This window comes from Rana temporaria, chromosome 1 (assembly GCF_905171775.1).
Source record: "Rana temporaria chromosome 1, aRanTem1.1, whole genome shotgun sequence".
NCBI classification, from domain to species: Eukaryota; Metazoa; Chordata; class Amphibia; order Anura; family Ranidae; genus Rana; species Rana temporaria.
Genome location: NC_053489.1, coordinates 405234425 through 405254145, shown reverse-complemented (window position 1 = coordinate 405254145; position 19721 = coordinate 405234425).

Genomic DNA, 19721 nt, shown 5'->3' with positions numbered 1-19721 from the left:
GACAAAAGACGTCCGCAGCGCGGACCTGAAGTGCCGGGTGGACGTCCATGGACGTCCTGTGTTTACATCGCCCTGCGCGTCCCCGCGAGCGCGCATCGGGCGAAAAACTGTGTTGGCCGTGTCCCTTGGACACAGCCAATCACAGATCGTGCTGAATGGCCAATCTCAGCGGCCATTCAGCACTCGATCTAGCCGTCCAATGGGAGATGATCTCAAATGTAAACATATGAGATCATCTCTCATCACCGGCTTTCTCTCCTCACACACAGACCGCGTGTGAGGAGAGAGAGAGATACAGAGCGATTACAGTTTTAAACACAGTGAGTGAAAAACACATAAATCAGTGCCCACAGTCCCTGCCAGTGCCACCAGCCAGTGCCACCCAGTGCCACCAGCCAGTGCAATCAGCCAGTGCTACCTGCCAGTGCCACCTGCCCCTGCCATCAGTGCCACCTGCCCCTGCCATCAGTGCCACCTGCCCCTGCCACCTGCTTGTGCCATCTGCCATCAGTGCAATCTGCCATCAGTGCTACCTGCCAGTGCAATCTGCCATCAGTGCCATCTGCCCGTGCCATCTGCCCGTGCCATCTGCCCGTGCCTTCTGCCCGTGCCATCTGCCCGTGCCACCTGCCCGTGCCATCTACCCGTGCCATTTGCCGTCAGTGACACCTGTCAATGTCATCAACAACAATGGCTAAACGATCTTTTTCACTCGCGGAGGCGTACGAAATTATTGTGGCCGATGGGAGCAACGGGGAGCTCCCCGATTCAGATTCCTCCGCAAATTCAGACGCCGAATCTGACGTTGACTACGAGCCAGTAGTTAGCAGTGGAACAGAGACATCCGAAGAGGAGGAAGAGGAAGAAGAGGAAGAAGAGGAAGAGGAGGGTCCGCCTGTCAGACGAAGGCGTATTGCTGAGGAGGCAGTGCCATCCACCAGCACCGTGGTGCCATCCACCAGCACCCGTGTTTCATCCATCAGAACCGCAGCACCTCGTCAAGCAAGGTCACGTACCAGTAGGTCCCATGCCAGCCTTCCCTATTCCCTTCAGAACCCCTTGTGGCTTCCTCCTAATTCAGGAGAAGCCAACATTCCCCCTTTCACGGCCCAGCCAGGAGTCCAAGTGGACACAGAAAATTTTGCCCCGATCGATTTTTTCAATCTAATTTTTACAGACGACATGCTTGCCTCAATTGTTTCCCAGTCCAATCTCTATGCCGAACAATTTATTTCCAGTCACCCCACGTCCTATTATGCCCGTCCCTTCGAGTGGAGACCCGTAACAGTGGAGGAATTCAAAAAAATTTTGGGCCTCGTATTTTGTATGGGACTAAACTATAAAAACGAAGTACGATCATATTGGTCAAAACGCCCCATCTATCACATGCCCGTCTTTTCCTCAAAAATGCCCAGGTCCAGATATCAAATGATCATGCGATTCCTACATTACAGTGACAATACCCAGTGCCCTCCCCGAGATGACCCAAATTTTGACAAACTTTATAAAATTCGGCCACTACTTAATTATTTTTCCCAAATTTTCCCCCAGTTGTTTACCCCGGACCAAAACATATGTGTTGACGAGTCACTTGTAAAGTTTTCTGGCAGGCTCGGCATAAAGCAATTTATTCCCTCCAAAAGGGCCCGCTATGGGGTGAAACTCTATAAATTATGCGAACGAGCCACCGGATATACGTATGCCTTCAACGTATACGAAGGAAAGGACAGCCAGCTACACCCCCCTAATTGTCCAGACTAACTTGGGACCAGCGGGAAAATTGTTTGGCAACTCCTAAACCCACTAATGGAGAAAGGATACCATTTGTATGTGGACAATTTCTATTCAAGTTTGCCCCCGTTCCGAAACCTCTATAGAAAAAAGACACCTGCATGCGGCACCGTACGGTCGAACCGGAAGGGCTTTCCTCAAAGCCTTTTCACCAAAAAATTTAAAAAAGGGGAGACGGCGAGTTTACGGAATGAGGAAGTTCTGGCAGTGAAATGGAGGGACAGGAGGGATGTGTACGTTCTTTCTACCATCCACAAAAACACATTTGTTACCATCAGGAGGAGGAATGGGCAAATCCGGAAACCAAAATGCATTCAAGATTACAATAAGTTCATGGGGGGTGTCGACTTGAACGACCAGATGCTGGAACCGTACCTTTCCACAAGAAGATCATACCAGTGGTACAAGAAAGTTTCTATTTACTTATTCAATTTGGCCATGTACAATACTTATGTAATCTATCGTAAATCCACTCGAAGACCCAAATCCTACCTTTACTACCAGGAGGAAATCACCACTGCCCTTTTATACCCCAGCAACCCACCAGCAAACATTCGTTCCGATGTGGTTAGCCGTCTTTACGAGTGCCACTTCCCAGATAGAGTCCCTCCCAGACCAACAGGCCAAAAACGTCAAAAGAAATGCCGGGTGTGCTCCAAAGGAGGAGTGAGAAGAGACACCATTTATTATTGTGCCCAATGCCCTTCCCAACCAGGCCTCTGCGTAGTTGACTGTTTCCGCATTTACCATTCCTCACTAAATTATTAGTCCCTTCCTGCCATTTACCTTCACACCCCTTATACCTCTGCTTATGACCCTGGCTTGTTATTTGACCATGATTCTGCCTACCGATTTTGTTTATACCTCTGCCTGATCTGGAACTGACCCTGGACTGTTATTTGACCACGCTTATGCCTACCGATTCTGTTTATACCTCTGCCTGATATGGAACTGACCCTGGACTGTTATTTGACCACGCTTATGCCTACCGATTCTGTTTATACCTCTGCCTGATCTGGAACTGACCTTGGACTGTTTGACCATTCTTTTTGCCTGCCTCTTGAACTGATCTTTTACCCTGCCAGTGGACTAGTGGGATTCATAGCACAGGGGTCTCACATATGTGAGGGGCTCCAGAATTGTTTTTCTGGATGAAGAAAACTATTGTTTGTTTTCTCATTCTAGATTAGGGTCTGGTTGCCCGGAGGCTTCAAAGACATTTGGGTGGGAGAAGCCTCTACCCCTGTCCCCATTCTGTCCTGAACGAGGCCCTACTTCTGCCTGCTGCCTGTAGGACCTATGCCATCATGCCTGTGGTGACTATGGACAATATCCCTGCCTGTTGCCTGGACAATTGCATTTTCTTTTGCTGACCAAGTCCCTGCCTGCTGCCTGGACCAGTGCTATCGTCCCGTGGACAACTGCGCTACTAAAACCACAGGTACATTTTTTTGTTTACCCTTTGCTTAGCATAATGTATTTTGGGGTGTAATTCTTGTCATGTGCATGCTATGTGTCCCTAGAACACCTGTTGGTGTTCCTTGCATGTTGGGCCTCTGTATGTGGTCAGGCTGTGAAAAAGTCCCACACATGTGGTATCGCCATACTCAGGAGGAGTAGCAGAATGTATTTTGGGGTGTATTTTTTGCTATGTACAGGCTATGTGTTGGCAATATCTTATAAATGGACAACTTTGCATAAAAAAATTGCGTTTTCATTTTTTTTCCACATTTTCCAAAAACGTTTGGAAAAAAATGAATCGTTCAAAAGACTCATTATGACTCATAGATTATACGTTGGGGTGTTAGCTTTCCAAAATGGGGTCACTTTGTGGGCATTTCCATTGTCCAGGTGCTCCAGGGCCTTCAAAAGTGTAATAGGTAGTCAACAAGTTAGATGTGTAATTTATGCTCCTAGAACACCTGATGGTGCTCCCTGCATATTGGGGCTCTGTATGTGGCCAAGCTGTGAAAAAGTCCCACATATGTGGTATCGCCATACTCAGGAGGAGTAGCAGAATGTATTTTGGGGTGTCATTTGTGGTATACACATGCCATGTTAGAGAAATAACCTATTACAATGACAATTTTGTGAGGGGAAAAAAAAAAATAAAAAAAATATTTATTTTGCAAAGAATTGTGGGAAAAAATTACAACATCAAAAACCTCATCATGCATCTTACTAAATACCTTGGAATGTCTACTTTCTAAAAAGGGGTCATTTGGGGGGTATTTGTACTTTCCTGGCGTGTTCAGGGCCCCAAGAAATGAGATAGGCACCGGTACACCGGTACAACAGGTGTGATAATTTTTTTATGATTTGCACCATAGCTTGTAGACTCTCTAACTTTCACAAAGAGCAAATAATATCCACTAATTTGGGTTATTTTTACCAAAGACATGTAGCAGTATAAATTGTGGCCAAAATTTCTGAAGAAAAATTAATATTTTGCTAAATTTTATCGCATAAACTAAGAAAAAATCATTCATTTATAGCGCAAATAATAAAAAGTCCAGAGGTGATCAAATACCACCAAAAGAAAGCTCTATTTGTATGAAAAAAAGGACAAAAAATTCATTTGGATACAATGTTGTATGACTGAGTAATTAACATTCAAAGTGTTAGAGTGCTGAAAGCTGAAAATTTCTCCGGGAACGAAGGTGGTTTAAGTGCCCAGTAAGCAAGTGGTTAAATATCGTACCTGCTGGGTGTCTATAGTATCCCTGTGAAGCGGCACGTATTTTCCGTGTTTAATTAACAAAATTTGATTTCTATAGGAAAAAGGTCATTTAAAACTGCTTGCGGCTTTAATGTAATGTCTAGTCCCGGCAGTATGGATGAAAATCATTGAGAAAAATTGCATGGGGTTCTCCCACAGGCCATTACCAGCCCCCTTGGGTCTTGTATGGTTATTAGGGGAACCCCACACCCAAATTAATGAAAGGCATGGGGCCCTATATACTCTGAACAGCAGTATACAGGCGGTGCAAACAAGACAGGGACTGTAGGTTTGTTGTTAACCACTTCCCGACCTCCTCATGTACATTTACGTCGGCAGAATGGCACGGACAGGCACATCAACGTACCTGTACGTGCCTGCCTAGACGTGGGTGGGGGGTCCGATCGGGACCCCCCCCCCGGTACATGCGGAAGTCTGGTCCGCTCGGGGAGCGATCCGGGACGACGGCGCGGCTATTTGTTTATAGCCGCTCCGTCGCGATCGCCCCCCGGAGCTGAAGAACGGGGAGAGCCGTGTGTAAACACGGCTTCCCCGTGCTTCACTGTGGCGGCGCATCGATCGGGTGATTCCCTTTTATAGGGAAGACTCGATCGATGGTGTCAGTCCTACAGCCACACCCCCCTACACTAGTAAACACATACACAGTGATCCCTAAACTTTACAGCGCCCCCTGTGTTTAACTCCCAAACGGCAACTGTCATTTTCATAAAGAATGCAATTTAAATGCATTTTTTGCTGTGAAAATGACAATGGTCCCAAAAATGTGTCAAAATTGTCCGAAGTGTCCGCCATAATGTTGCAGTCACGAAAAAAATCGCTGATCGCCGCCATTACTAGTAAAAAAAATAAAAAAAATAAAAATGCAAAAAAACTATCCCCTATTTTGTAAACGCTATAAATTTTGCGCAAACCAACCGATAAACGATTATTGCGATTTTATTTTTACCAAAAATAGGTAGAAGAATACGTATAAAAAATTTTTATATATGTTTTTGGGGGATATTTATTACAGCAAAAAGTAAAAAATATTGCATTTTTTTTAAAATTGTCGCTCTATTTTTGTTTATAGCGCAAAAAATAAAAACCACAGAGGTGATCAAATACCACCAAAAGAAAGCTCTATTTGTGGGGAAAAAAAGGACGCCAATTTTGTTTGGAAGCCACGTCGCACGACCGCGCAATTGTCTGTTAAAGCGACGCAGTCCCGAACTGTAAAAACCCCTTGGGTCTTTAGCCAGCATATTGGTCCGGGGCTTAAGTGGTTAAGTAGTATCTGTTTAAAAAGGTAACAGTTCAAAATTACAAAGTGTCACTCCAGCCAAAAAATAAATTTTTAAGCTTTTTGGAAAACATAGGGAAGGGTTATCACCCCTGTAACATTTGTTTTGCTGTCTGTGCACCTGTTCAGAAGATTTTACCTCACTTTCTGTCCCAATGACAAATGATTTTTAGAAAATTTGGGGGTTTTAGTGAAACAAGGATTGGTGATAAAGCATCAGTGGAGAGGAGACACCTCTTATGCCGCGTACACACCATCGTTTTCTGCGATGGAAAAATGCGACGCTTTATGTGCTTTAAAAAAACGTCATTTTTCAAACTTCAATTTGAACAACGACGTAGCATACACACCATCGCTTTTTCACAACGCTCTAGCACAGCGCAGTTCCGTCAATCACGCACGACGTCACTATAAAGGGTCGTTTCCATGCGGAAGACGGCCTCTTTTGCTGATATCGTGTTGCTGCGTGTTAGTAAAAGTTTGGTGAGATACGATTCGTGATTTTCAGTGACTGTGCTTTAAATTTCGTTTTCTTGTCTATAAGCTGAAAAACACCTTAACGAATGTGCTGATTCCATTCTGAACAGTCGTTTTACATGAATGAGCGCTGCCGTCTCCTAACTTGCTTCTGAGCATGCGCGGGCTTAAATCGACGTTTTTACGTACACACGGTCAATGTTTAGAACACAGAAAACGACGTCGGCCAAAAACGACACATAAAATTGAAGCATGCTTCAATTTTTTTCTGTCGTTTTTTAGAAGACATAAAACGACGTTTTTGCCCACACACGGTCAATTAAATTGACGTTTTTGAAAATGACGTTTTTTTCCATCGCAGAAAACGATGGTGTGTACGCGGCATTACAGGAGAGAATTTCCCTTCCTAGGGGTAGATTCCCTCTCACTTCCTGTTGTCCTTCCGTTTGCAAGTAGGAGTGTTTGTAAGTTGAATGTTTGAAAGTAGGGGCCTGCCGTATATACTCTGCATACATTTGGGCCCTTGGTGTTGGTGTTGCCACAACACTGTAAGCCCTCACAGTTAGTCTTGGTGGGCGCTGGAACGGGCCCTGCTGTGAAATATTAGATGAAGAATTGTAATTACATACCCTTGTTGAACAGGGGCAGAAAAATTGGGCCTTAGCCACTGGTGGCAGTGCCAAAACCCCAAATTTTCTTACAAGCTATCAGCATGATCATTGAGGAGGAAAAGGATAGTTACTCAGCATGACAGGATAGTCACTCAGCATAGGCAGTCTTGAAGGGATCTGACATTTAAAAAAAAAATATTCAGTTACATCAGCATCAGGTGCTTGGTAGCTGCAGGGCCGGATTAACAAGGGGGCTGATGGAGCTGCAGCTCCAGGCCCCTTTCTCAAGATAGGCCCATTTGCCCAAAAAAAAATTCAGAAAAAAAAAAAAAAAAGATCGACTTCGGGGGTTGTAGCTCGACGACCAGAGGTCACAGAAATCCCACATTTGGTGGGTAGGCAGTTGAATACCTACCCCACAACTGGTCAAAATATGGGACAGCGATCATTTATGGTTCCGGAGATATGGGGCTGCTTGCACAGCCTGTCAGAAGCTACATTCAGAGCGGCCAATATAAATACAAGCTGACACACTGCAGCAGACTGATAGGATCACAGGGCTTATAATAATTATTTGAATATTACTCATGGTAATTAACCCCTTACCACCCAGGCCAATTCTGACACTTCTCTACTACATGTAAAAATCATCATTTGTTTTTTTCTGGAAAATGACTCTATGGTGGTCTTTGCACTTTTTATGTTGCACGGTATAGAGCTGCACGATTCTCGCTAAAATGAGAATTGCAATTTTTTTGCTTAGAAGATAGATCACGATTCTCTCACCATTCTTGCGGCGTAATATCATCTTTCACATTAAAACAAAAAAAACAAAAAATGGGCCAACTTTACTGTTTTGTTTTTATGGTTTTTATTATTCATTGAAGTGGGCAAATGCAGTGTGACATAAAATATTGCAGCAATTGCCATTGTATTCCCTAGAGTCTCTGCGAAAATATATATAATGTTTGGCGGTTCCAAGTAATTTTCTAGCAAAAAATATTGCTTTTTAACTTAAGAAACAAGTGTTGGACTTTAAGTGGTTACATTTCCCGCATTTACACACAGAAGTTTGATCTAAGAAGGAAGTTGGTTACAATGTTTCATTTTGTTTACAAACTTGGCAGACTGCCCAGATTTTTTCTTTACACACAGAAGTGTATCCCTTTGATCAAAGAAGGAAGTGTTAGTTACAATGTTTCCTGTTAAAAACTTGGCAGACTGCCCAGATATTTTCTTTTGACAACTGAAAGTCTTTCCACTTGTTATATGAAAGAATCGTCAAACTCTACATTGGAGATCCTCAGGGGGGTTGAATCGAGATCACAATTTTTTTAACGATTAATTGTGCAGCTCTAGCACGGTATTTGCGCAACAATTTTTCAAACGTGTTTTTTTTTTAAAAAAAACATTTTTTTCATTAAAAAAAACACAATTTGTTTGGTATCCTAAGCGATGCTTTAATTTTTTTTTAGGTTACATGTTTAGAGTTACAGAGGAGGTCTAGTACTAGAATTATTGTTCTCGCTCTAACGATCTTGGCGTATGTAACCTGTGTGTATCTGGCTCTGATACTACCAGTGCCTACCCAGCCACTGACTAGTATCTCTCCCGAGCCTGTCCCCACACACCCTCTCACCTGCTGACCTGTGGATGGGGGAATCACTCCTGCAGTGTTATTGTGTTCTGCCAGTGAGTACAATGATCAGTGTTGCTAACTGTAGCTGGCAGCACTGATTGTTTTGGGAAAAACCTAACAGGCTGGTTGTACTCAAGTCAGATAATAGATTGACTTGTATAAAACAAGCTAGCCGATACATAGATCAACTATGGCTGGTCTCTGCATAATTGGCGTAATTTCAATCCATGTATGGCCGGCTTAACCACTACGCAGTCCCTAAATATCCTTCCACTCCTGTACATAGTGCTCACTGTCATACTCTCCACACTCCTCTCCTATACATAGCGTTCACTGTCATACCCTCCACACTCCTCTCCTGTACATACTGCTCACTGTCATACCCTCCACACTCCTCTCCTATACATAGTGCCCACTGTCATACCCTCCACACTCCTCTCCTATACATAGTGCCCACTATCATACCATCTACATTCCTCTCCTGTACATACTGCCCCATCATACCCTCCACACTTCTCTCTGGTACGTACTACCCTCTGTCATACCCCCACACTCTTCCTGTACATACTGCCCATTGTCATACCCTTCACACTCCTCTCCTGTACATAGTGCCTTTTGCCGTACCCTTTGCACCCCTCTCCTGTACATAGTGCCCACTGTTAGACCCTCCACATTTCTCTCCCTCACCTGCACATACTTCCCACTTATATACCGTCCATACTCCTCCCCTATGTCGCTTACCCACAAAAACAGTTCTTTAAAATTATACTGAATATCCTCAATGTTACCAGCTCTAGAATGGACACACTTTTGTTAGTTCAACTAAAGGAAATCTCAGTTCCCATATTTATTCTGCCCCATTATTAGTACTCATTTAATTTTGTGATTACTACTATGATGTATAGAGGAACACAGGGGATCTCAGCTACTCTAAATATAGCACTTAAAAAAGTATAAAAAAGTGCCCCTGAAAATATTTTTTAAATGTTGGCAACTGTGCACTTAGGCACTGCCCAAGGGCCACTGGGTCAGTAGGGGCTCCATGAGAGGCTCCTGGGATCCTGTGGTATTAAAGCGGTAGTAAACTTTCCTGATATTACTACTTTTTAGAGGCCCCGGGGTAGGTTATGCCACAATGTACAAGTATGCACAGCATTTTAGCACATTAGTGTACACTTACATTTTCAGACTGAGCCCTCCAGTGCTGCGCTGTGATGAATCCGGCGGGGCCCGGGCACTTCCATCTTCACCCGGTCTTCCTTCTGGGTTCTGTGTCATTGGTCACTTGCCTTGGCCGGGCTGCGTTCATGTCATTCCCACGCATTTATTTATTATTTATAAAAGGCCCCACCAAAATCCTCAGCACCAGGCCCATGATGTTCTTAATCTGGCCCTGGGTAGCTGGTGGTGATCCAAGACTTTTATGAAGGTCAGTCGATCGAGTCGGTGGATAGGCGCATCCTGTGATCGGTTATAAAGCCTCCAGCAGCACTGAATGTGCGTTCCGAAAGAACACTGGATGCAGGACAGGCCAGTAGCTCAATTGAATACTGTGCAGGCTTTGGCCAGTGATCCATCCTCAAGACCCAGTAACCCAGAGGATTTTTGGTGGGAAAGGTGTCCAAGTCTGATCTTGCCTCTAGGTATTCCAGCACCATGTAAAACAGACGCTGGCGATGGTTGCTGGAACCGGTCATACCTTGGGCCTGCGGACTAAAAAATTGCCTGAATGCATCGGTCAGACAGCCACCGTCTCCACCGCTCCTTCTTTGACTGACTGAAGCCTCAGCAACACGTTGTCCAGGACCAGGATTTTGTAACCTCCCAGTCTCTGGGAACGCGTTGCACAGACCTTTCTGCAAGGCTTCCTGAAGATATTTTATCCTCTGCAATGCCAAGATAAGGTCTGCAACCTTACCATTGTAACGTGAATCATGGGGGGTTGCCAGCCAGTAATGATCCCTCTTGATAGCATGAATACGAGGATCCTTCCGCAGGCTTTGCAGGATCAGGGAGGCCATGCAGCATATGTTTGCTGAGGCATTCGGTGCAGAGTCCTCTGGGTCACTGAGGATGACATGATCTGCAGCCACCTCCTCCCAGCCACGTACAAGTCCATGTGTTTCTTGGGATTGTAATTGATCCCTTGAAGACTGCTGCTGAGTGCTACGCTCCACCACCATGCTAACACAATCCTCGTCCTCTTCCTGTGTGATAGGCAGGCAAGCAGGAACACTGTCTGGATAAAGGGTGCCTTGAGAGGTAAGGAAGTCCTCCTCTTCCTCCCTCTGTTCTGCCTCATGTGCCCTTGACCAGTGTAGTCTAGAGGTACCCCCACCTCCCATTACTGATACAGCCCTTATACTCCAACTTCCCATTTCTTACTATTTCTTATAGAATAATTTGTCGCCAGGATCGCTTCAACCGAATGGTTTGCTGTCTCCCTGGTGCCAGGGTTCAGCATGTGGTGGACCGGGTGGATAAATTACTGGGAGGGGCTGGGCATGACCCAGCTGTCTTGGTCCACGTTGGAACCAATGACAGTATACATGGAAGGTGGAGGCTCCTTAAGAATCAATTTAAAGAACTAGGCTGCAAGATGAAGGGAAGGACCTCCAAGGTGATATTCTCTGAAATATTGCCTGTGCCATGCGCAACACAGGAAAGGCAGGGGGAGATTAGAGAGCTGAATGCATGGCTAAAGACCTGGTGTAGGAAGGAGGGATTTGGGTTTCTAGAGCACTGGGCTGACTTTTCATTGGGGTGCAACCTATATGCTAAAGACGGTTTGCACTTGAATGGAAGGGGGTCTGCTGTGCTGGGGGAGAGGTTTATGGGAATTCTGGAGGAGTATTTAAACTAGGATTGAGGGGGAGGGTGAACTAGAATTACATCGGGCACACAGGTCAGCTAGGGGTCAGACATTAATGGAGAGTGGAATGGGGATAGATGGGGGGAGGGTTATGGCAGGTGACAAGAAAGTTCCCATGTTGCAAACAGTCATTGGAAATAATAGTGCCTTTTGTACTACTATAAATTATATGAAAAACACCAGAGAAAATTGAACAATACATTTAAGTGTTTGTTCACCAATGCCATAAGTCTGCCAAGCAAAACAGGTGAGTTGGAAGCTCTGGCGCATGAAGAGAGCTATGATGTAATCGGTATTGCTGAAACTTGGCTTCAATCCTCACATGACTGGGCTATTAATATTCCTGGCTATGCTCTCTTTCGGAAAGACAAGGTAAAAAGGAAAGGTGGAAGGGTCTGTCTCTATGTGAGAAGTGACCTCAAAGCATGCGTGAAAGAGAACCTGGTTGATGGAGAGTGTGATGAGGCTGAAGCATTATGGGTGGAACTGCATACAGATGTGCGTAGTTCAAAATTAATCATTGGAGTTTGTTATAAACCACCCAATGTTAATGAGGAGGTGGAGACTCAGCTCCTTGCACAGATGGAAAGGGCTGCAAGGGCTGGGACGGTGATAATAATGGGGGATTTTAACTACCCAGAAATTGACTGGATTAATGGCACTTCTGGGACAGTTAAAGGACAAACATTTAAAAACCTATTGCAGGACAATTGTATGGTGCAGTTTATTGAGGCCCCAACTAGGAATGATGCTCTGTTGGACCTGATAATCTCAAACCATGCAGAGCTTATTACTAATGTTCAGATAAAGGAACACCTGGGTAGCAGTGATCATAACATGATTTCATTTAATGTTAACTATAAGCAAGAAATACATACAGGAAATATTAAAACACTAAATTTTAAGAGAGCAAATTTTCCAAGGATGAGGGCTGCTCTCCAGGACTTGGACTGGGAGGGACTATTGGCACCGATGAACACAGAACAGAAATGAGATTTCTTCAAAAAGACTGTGTGGAACCTCACTGCAAAGTATGTTCCCATGGGCAATAAGTTTAAAAGGCTAAAAATAAAACCTATGTGGCTCACGGTCAAAGTTAAAAAAGCTATAAACAATAAGAAAGTAGCTTTTAAAAAATATAAAAATTAAAGAACACTAGTGTTGTTTAAATGTTACAAAGAATATAACAGGATATGTAAAAAGGAAATCAAGGATGCAAAAATTCAAAATGAACGACAGATTGCAAAAGATAGTAGGACAAACCCCCAAAAATTCTTCAAATATATTAATAGTAAAAAGGTGAAGTCCGAGCATGTAGGCCCCTTACAAAATAATTTAGAGTGGGTGACTGGGGACAAAGAGAAGGCAAATTTATTAAATGCTTTCTTCAGCTCTGTGTATACAATGGAGCATGGGGGAGCTCATGTCCAAAATGGGTGTGGGAGTGACACAGCCCCAAATCCACAATGGCTCAAAAGTGATATGGTCCAGAAATATTTAGACAGAATAAAGGTGGATAAAGCACCTGAACCAGATGGCATCCACCCACGGATCCTAGGTGAGTTGAGCTCTGTCATTTCAAAGCCACTGTATCTAATATTTAGGGACTCATTAATGACAGGAATAGTACCACTGGATTGGCGCAGGGCCAATGTGGTGCCCATATTTAAAAAGGGAACAAAGTCTTTACCAAGTAACTATAGACCTGTTAGTCTAACTTCTATAGTTGGGAAGATACTGGAACGTTTAATAAAAGACCACATGGATGAGTTCTTGCTGTAAAAAAACTATTTAAGCAGCAGACAGCATGGATTAATGAAAGACAGAAGTTGTCAGACAAACCTGATTTCCTTTTATGAAGATGTAAGTAAAACCCTGGACAGAGGCGTGGCTGTGGACGTGATATATTTGGATTTTTCAAAAGCGTTCGATACAGTTCCCCACACACGGCTCATGTGTACGGTAAGGTCTACAGGATTGGATATATCAGTTTGTAAATGGATAGAAAACTGGCTGAAAGACAGAATTCAGAGAGTCGTGGTTAATGATTCTTACTCTGAATGGTCCAATGTTATCAGTGCTGGGACCCTTACTTTTCAATATATTTATAAATGATATTGGGTCTGAGATCAAAAGTAACATTTCTGTCTTTGCAGATGACACCAAGCTATGCAGTGGAATAACGTCCTTGCAGGATGTCGCCAATTTACAAGCCGACCTCAATGCTCTGTCTAATTGGGCGACTGAGTGGCAGATGAGGTTTAATGTTGATAAATGTAAAGTTATGCACTTAGGGAATAAGAATATGCATGCATCATACATGCTAGGGGGAGTACAACTGGGGGGATCTGTAGTGGAGAAGGATCTGGGGGTCTTGGTAGATCATAAGCTCAATAATAACATGCAATGCCAAGCTGCGGTTTCCAAAGCGAGCAAAGTCTTTCTTGTATTAAGAGAGGTATGGACTCCAGAGACAGAGATATAATTTTGCCCCTGTACAAATCATTAGTAAGACCTCATCTGCAATATGCAGTTCAGTTTTGGGCACCAGTTCTCAAAAAGGATATCAGGGAACTGGAGAAAGTGCAGAGAAGGGCAACCAAACTGATAAGAGGCATGGAGGAGCTCAGCTATGAGGAAAGATTAGAGGAACTGAATTTATTCACTCTTGAGAAGAGGAGAATTAGGGGGATATGATCATAATGTACAAATATATAAGAGGTCCATACAGTGGACTTGGTGTTGAGTTATTCACTTTACGGTCAACACTGAGGACAAGAGGGCACTCTTTACGTCTAGAGCAGACCTGGGCAAACTACGGCCCGCGGGCCGTATATGGCCCGCGGACCTTTTAATCTGGCCCCCCCGCCGCCGCCGCCGAAATCGCCGCCGCTGCCACGTTAATCACCGCGGCGGGGAACATTACAGACAGCGTTCGTTTGAACAGCTGTTTTCCCCGCCGCGCATAGACACTCCCCCTTGGACGGATCTGTCCAATCGCGAGCAAGGGGGAGTCACATAGACACTCCCCCTTGCTCGCGATTGGACAGATCCGTCCAAGGGGGAGTGTCTATGCGCGGCGGGGAAAACAGCTGTTCAAACGAACGCTGTCTGTAATGTTCCCTGCCGCGGTGATAACAGTAGGCAGGGCAGGGCGCTACCATTTAGTGCAGGAGGGGGGCGCAACCAGCCAGTGTGTCACTCACTGTCACAGCGCGGGGCCACGGGCAGCGGCACTTTACACATTGTGTGCCGACTGCCTGGCTGCCGAGTGCGCTCCTGGCTCCCTTTCCTCCTGTCACTTTGTGTGCTCGTCGCTCCCCCCCCCCTATTCAGTTGGTCGTGCCGGTTCATTTCAGCGGCGTGAATTAACATTAATCGCAGCCACTGTGCCATCAATTGTCGCCACTGTGCCCATCACACGCAGCCATTGTGTTAACACATGCAGCCACTTGTGCCAACACACGCAGCCACTGTGCCAACATAAATTGTCACCACTGTGCCCATCAAATGCAGCCACTGTGCCAATCACACGCAGCCACTATGCCAATCACACGCAGCCACTGTGCCAATCACACGCAGCCACTGTTCCCATCAAACGCAGCCACTGTGCCAATCACACGCAGCCACTGTGCAATCAATTGTTGCCACTGTTCCCAAACGCAGCCACTGTGCCAATCACATGCAGCCACTGTGCCAATCACACGCAGCCACTGTGCCAATCACACGCAGCCACTGTGCCCATCGAACGCAGCCACTGTGCCAATCACACGCAGCCACTGTGCAATCAATTGTCGCCACTGTTCCCAAACGCAGCCACTGTGCCAATCACACGCAGCCACTGTGCCAATCACACGCAGCCACTGTGCCCATCAAATGCAGCCACTGTGCCCATCAAACGCAGCCACTGTGCCAATCACACGCAGCCACTGTGCCAATAACACGCAGCCACTCTGCCCATCAAACGCAGCCACTGTGCCAATCACACGCAGCCACTGTGCCCATCAAACGCAGCCACAGTGCCATCACATGCAGCCACTGTGCCAACACACGCAGTCACTGTGCCATCAATTGTTGCCACTGTGCCCATCACACGCAGCCACTGTGCCATCAATTGTCGCCACTGTGCCCATCAAACGCAACCACTGTGCCATCACACGCAGCCACTGTGCCATCACACGCAGCCACTGTTTAATCAATTGTTATTGATTAAACAGTGGCTGCCTGTCCCCCAGCGTCTGTCCCCCTCCTGTGCCATGTCCCCAGCGTCTGTCCCCCTCCTGTGTCATGTCCCCAGCGTCTGTCCCCCTCCTGTGTCATGTCCCCAGCGGCTGTCCCCCTCCTGTGTCATGTCCCCAGCGGCTGTCCCCCTCCTGTGTCATGTCCCCAGCGTCTGTCCCCCTCCTGTGTCATGTCCCCAGCGTCTGTCCCCCTCCTGTGTCATGTCCCCAGCGTCTGTCCCCCTCCTGTGTCATGTCCCCAGCGTCTGTCCCCCTCCTGTGTCATGTCCCCAGCCTCTGTCCCCCTCCTGTGTCATGTCCCCAGCCTCTGTCCCCTTCCTGTGCCATGTCCCCAGCCTCTGTCCCCCTCCTGTGCCATGTCCCCAGCCTCTGTCCCCCTCCTGTGTCATGTCCCCAGCCTCTGTCCCCCTCCTGTGTCATGTCCCCAGCCTCTGTCCCCCTCCTGTGTCATGTCCCCAGCCTCTGTCCCCCTCCTGTGTCATGTCCCCAGCCTCTGTCCCCCTCCTGTGTCATGTCCCCAGCCTCTGTCCCCCTCCTGTGCCATGTCCCCAGCCTCTGTCCCCCTCCTGTGCCATGTCCCCAGCCTCTGTCCCCCTCCTGTGCCATGTCTATAACAAGTACTCGTACCAGTTGTCCAACAATGATATTTACTGCTTTTTATAAAGAAATACAATTGATTTTATGCAGTATTGAGTTTAGCCTTTTGGCCCGGCCCTCCAAAATATTTTTAGTTTCTTATGTGGCCCCATCGAAAAAATAATTGCCCACCCCTGGTCTAGAGGAAAAGAGATTTCACCTCCAAATACGGAAAGGTTTTTTCACAGTAAGAGCTGTGAAAATGTGGAACAGACTCCCTCCAGAGGTGGTTCTGGCCAGCTCAGTAGATTGCTTTAAGAAAGGCCTGGATACTTTCCTAAATGTACATAAAATAACTGAGTACTAAGATTTGTAGGTAAAGTTGATCCAGGGTAAATCCGATTGCCTCTCGGGGGATCAGGAAGGAATTTTTTCCCCTGCTGTAGCAAATTGGATCATGCTCTGCTGGGGTTTTTTGCCCTCCTCTGGATCAACTGTGGGTATGGAGTTGGGTGTATGGGATTGTACTGTGTTTTTTATTTTGTTTGTTTATTTTTTGTGGTTGAAATGGATGGACTTGTGTCTTTTTTCGACCTGACTAACTATGTACTATGTACCCCTTACTGTAATAATGAGACCACACCTTCTTTTGGAATAAAATGGCCATAACAGCCTGTTTATTAACTATACACTATAAATAAAACTCCAATATAAAACAAACATTTTTAAACAAATTGTTTACCCCCCAGTCTGTTGATCTTTGATGGCACCCCGAACTCCAAACACATATATCACCAATACACTGCGTTGGATAGAAGAAGATCCTGGACTGCCGCACTTAACCACTTAAGGACCGCCTAACGCCGATATACGTCGGCAGAATGGCACGGCTGGGCACAATCATGTACCTGTACGTCCTCTTTAAGTGCCCAGCCGTGGGTCGCACGCCTGCGACCCTATCGCCGCTGGAGTTTCGCGATCGGTCACAGGAGCTGAAGACCGGGGAGAGGTGTGTGTAAACACACCTTCCCCATTCTTCACAGTGGCACTCTCATTGATCATCTGTTCCCTGATATAGGGAAAGGCGATCAATGACGTCACACGCCCCCTACAGTTAGAAACACATATGAGGTCACACTTAACTCCCAAACTGCAATTGTCATTTTCACAGTAAACAATGCATTTTTATAGCACTTTTGCTGTGAAAATGACAATGGTCCCAAAAATGTGTCAAAATTTTCCGATGTGTCCGCCATAATGTCGCAGTCACGAAAAAATTCACTGATCGCCACCTTTAGTAGTAAAATAAAAATTAATAAAATTGCAATAAAACTATCCCCTATTTTGTAAACGCTATGAAATTTTGCGCAAACCAATCGATAAATGCTTATTGCGATTTTTTTTACCAAAAATAGGTATAAGAATACGTATCGGCCTAAACTGAGGAAAAAAATAACTTTTTTTTTATATATTTTTGGGGGATATTGATTATAGCAAAAAGTAAAAAAAATATTGAATTTTTTTCAAAATTGTCGCTCTATTTTTGTTTATAGTGCAAAAAATAAAAACGGCAGAGGTGATCAAATACCACCAAAAGAAAGCTCTATTTGTGGGGAAAAAAAGGACGCCAATTTGTTTTTGGAGCTACGTCGCGCAATTGTCAGTTAAAGCGACGCAGTGCCGAATCGCAAAAGGCCCCCTTGGTCCTTTACCTGCATATCGGTCCGGGTCTTAAGTGGTTAAACCTATGTCTTTATTGTTCAAATAAAGTCCAAAAAACAACCAAAGCGATACAGTCAAAACGTAGTGAACAACAGGAAAGATGTGGCTGACATGTTTCACATCATGTGATGCTTATACATCAATACACTGCGGGCATTTATAAAATGATTGGCCGTGAGCCGTAGAATCAGCTTGGAGACAACCCCCGTTCCGCAGTGCAACCATTATAGTATTTCATCAACCTTTCAGCTGGAATACACCGGAGGGGCACATACCACTGATGAGCCCCCCACCCCTTTCCATCACATTTGCTTACTGCCACCGTCAAAGACCAACAAGAACACCGCCAGTCTTCAGTTGTTATGTCGACCATCTACACATTCTGAAAGAAAGAAAAAACCCCACACAAAACCAACACATATACAGGGCGGGCGGGTGGAAAAACTGCCTCTCCAGCTTTCTGCTGACTTCCAGTCCCCGCCACTCTTTTATATACTGCTCCTTCCCTTGCACTGGCCTCCCTCAGTCTTATTGTTAACCCTCTGTGTGCCATTTGCTGGTCTACCCTAAACACCCTGTCATGCCTGGCCCTGCACTACTCCTCTTTTTTGTCTTTATGTTACAGGCCTCACTGTCCATTATTCCACACAGCGTGTGCTCCAACAGGTGGATAAGAGGGACAGTGTCACTGATGCATGCAGTGTCACTGCTCACCATCCTCGTGGCCTCCTCAAATGGTGACAGGACAGTGCATGCATCCCTGATCATGGCCCACTGGCGTGGGGAAAAACCCAAGCTCCCCTGATCCTGTCCTGGTGCCATATTGGCACAGATACTCATTGATGGCCCTCTGCTGCGTGTGCGTAGAGTTTCACCTGGTGGGCATGTCACAGATAAGGCGGTTCCTGGGCAGGTTGTATTCCTTTTGGAGGTCAGCCAGCCGAGCACTGGCATTATATGACAGTCGGAAATGCACACAGAGTTTCCTGGCCTGCTTCAGGACATCATGTAAGCCCGGGTACCTGCCCAAGAACTGCTGCACCACCAAGTTAAGGAAACTAGCAAAACAGGGCACATGGGTCAGTTGTCCCTGTCGGAGGGCGGAGAGGAGATTGGTGCCATTGTCCCAAACCACCATTCCTGGCTTAAGCTGGTGTGATGTCAACCACCTCTGAGCCTGCCCCTGCAGAGCTGACAGAACCTCTGACCCAGTGTGGCTCCTGTCCCCCAAGCACACCAGCTCAAGTACCGCATGGCATATTTTTTCCTGTGTAGCCCCTTGAACGCCTACGGAGCCCCGCTGGTTCCGAGGACAAATCCGCACAGGAAGAGGCCATGGAGGAAGAAGAGGAGGGGGTGGAGGAGAGAGGTGTGTCAGAATCACCAGTAGTAGCATTTTGGAGGTGTGGTGGCGGAACAACCTCCAACACTACGGTACCTTGTCCTGCATCCTTCCCAGCTGCCAGCAGAGTCACCCAATGCGCCGTGAAAGATAGGTAACTTCCCTGTCCATGCCTGCTGGACCATGAGTCAGCAGTATGATGCATGGAATCGCCTTCCGTGAGACAAAATGTGGCGTTTGGGAACCTGCCACTGAGGTACCACACATTCCCATTCACAGAAGGGGGCAGAGTACCAACTGAAAAGGCAGCAGTTGAAGTGCTAGCATTCATGTGGCATGTGGATGGCTGGAAGCGAACTTCTTTTGGCGCTGCAGCAGCTGAAATTTGCCTGGTACAATCTGACGTTGGTGTACCGATAGCAGATTGCCTG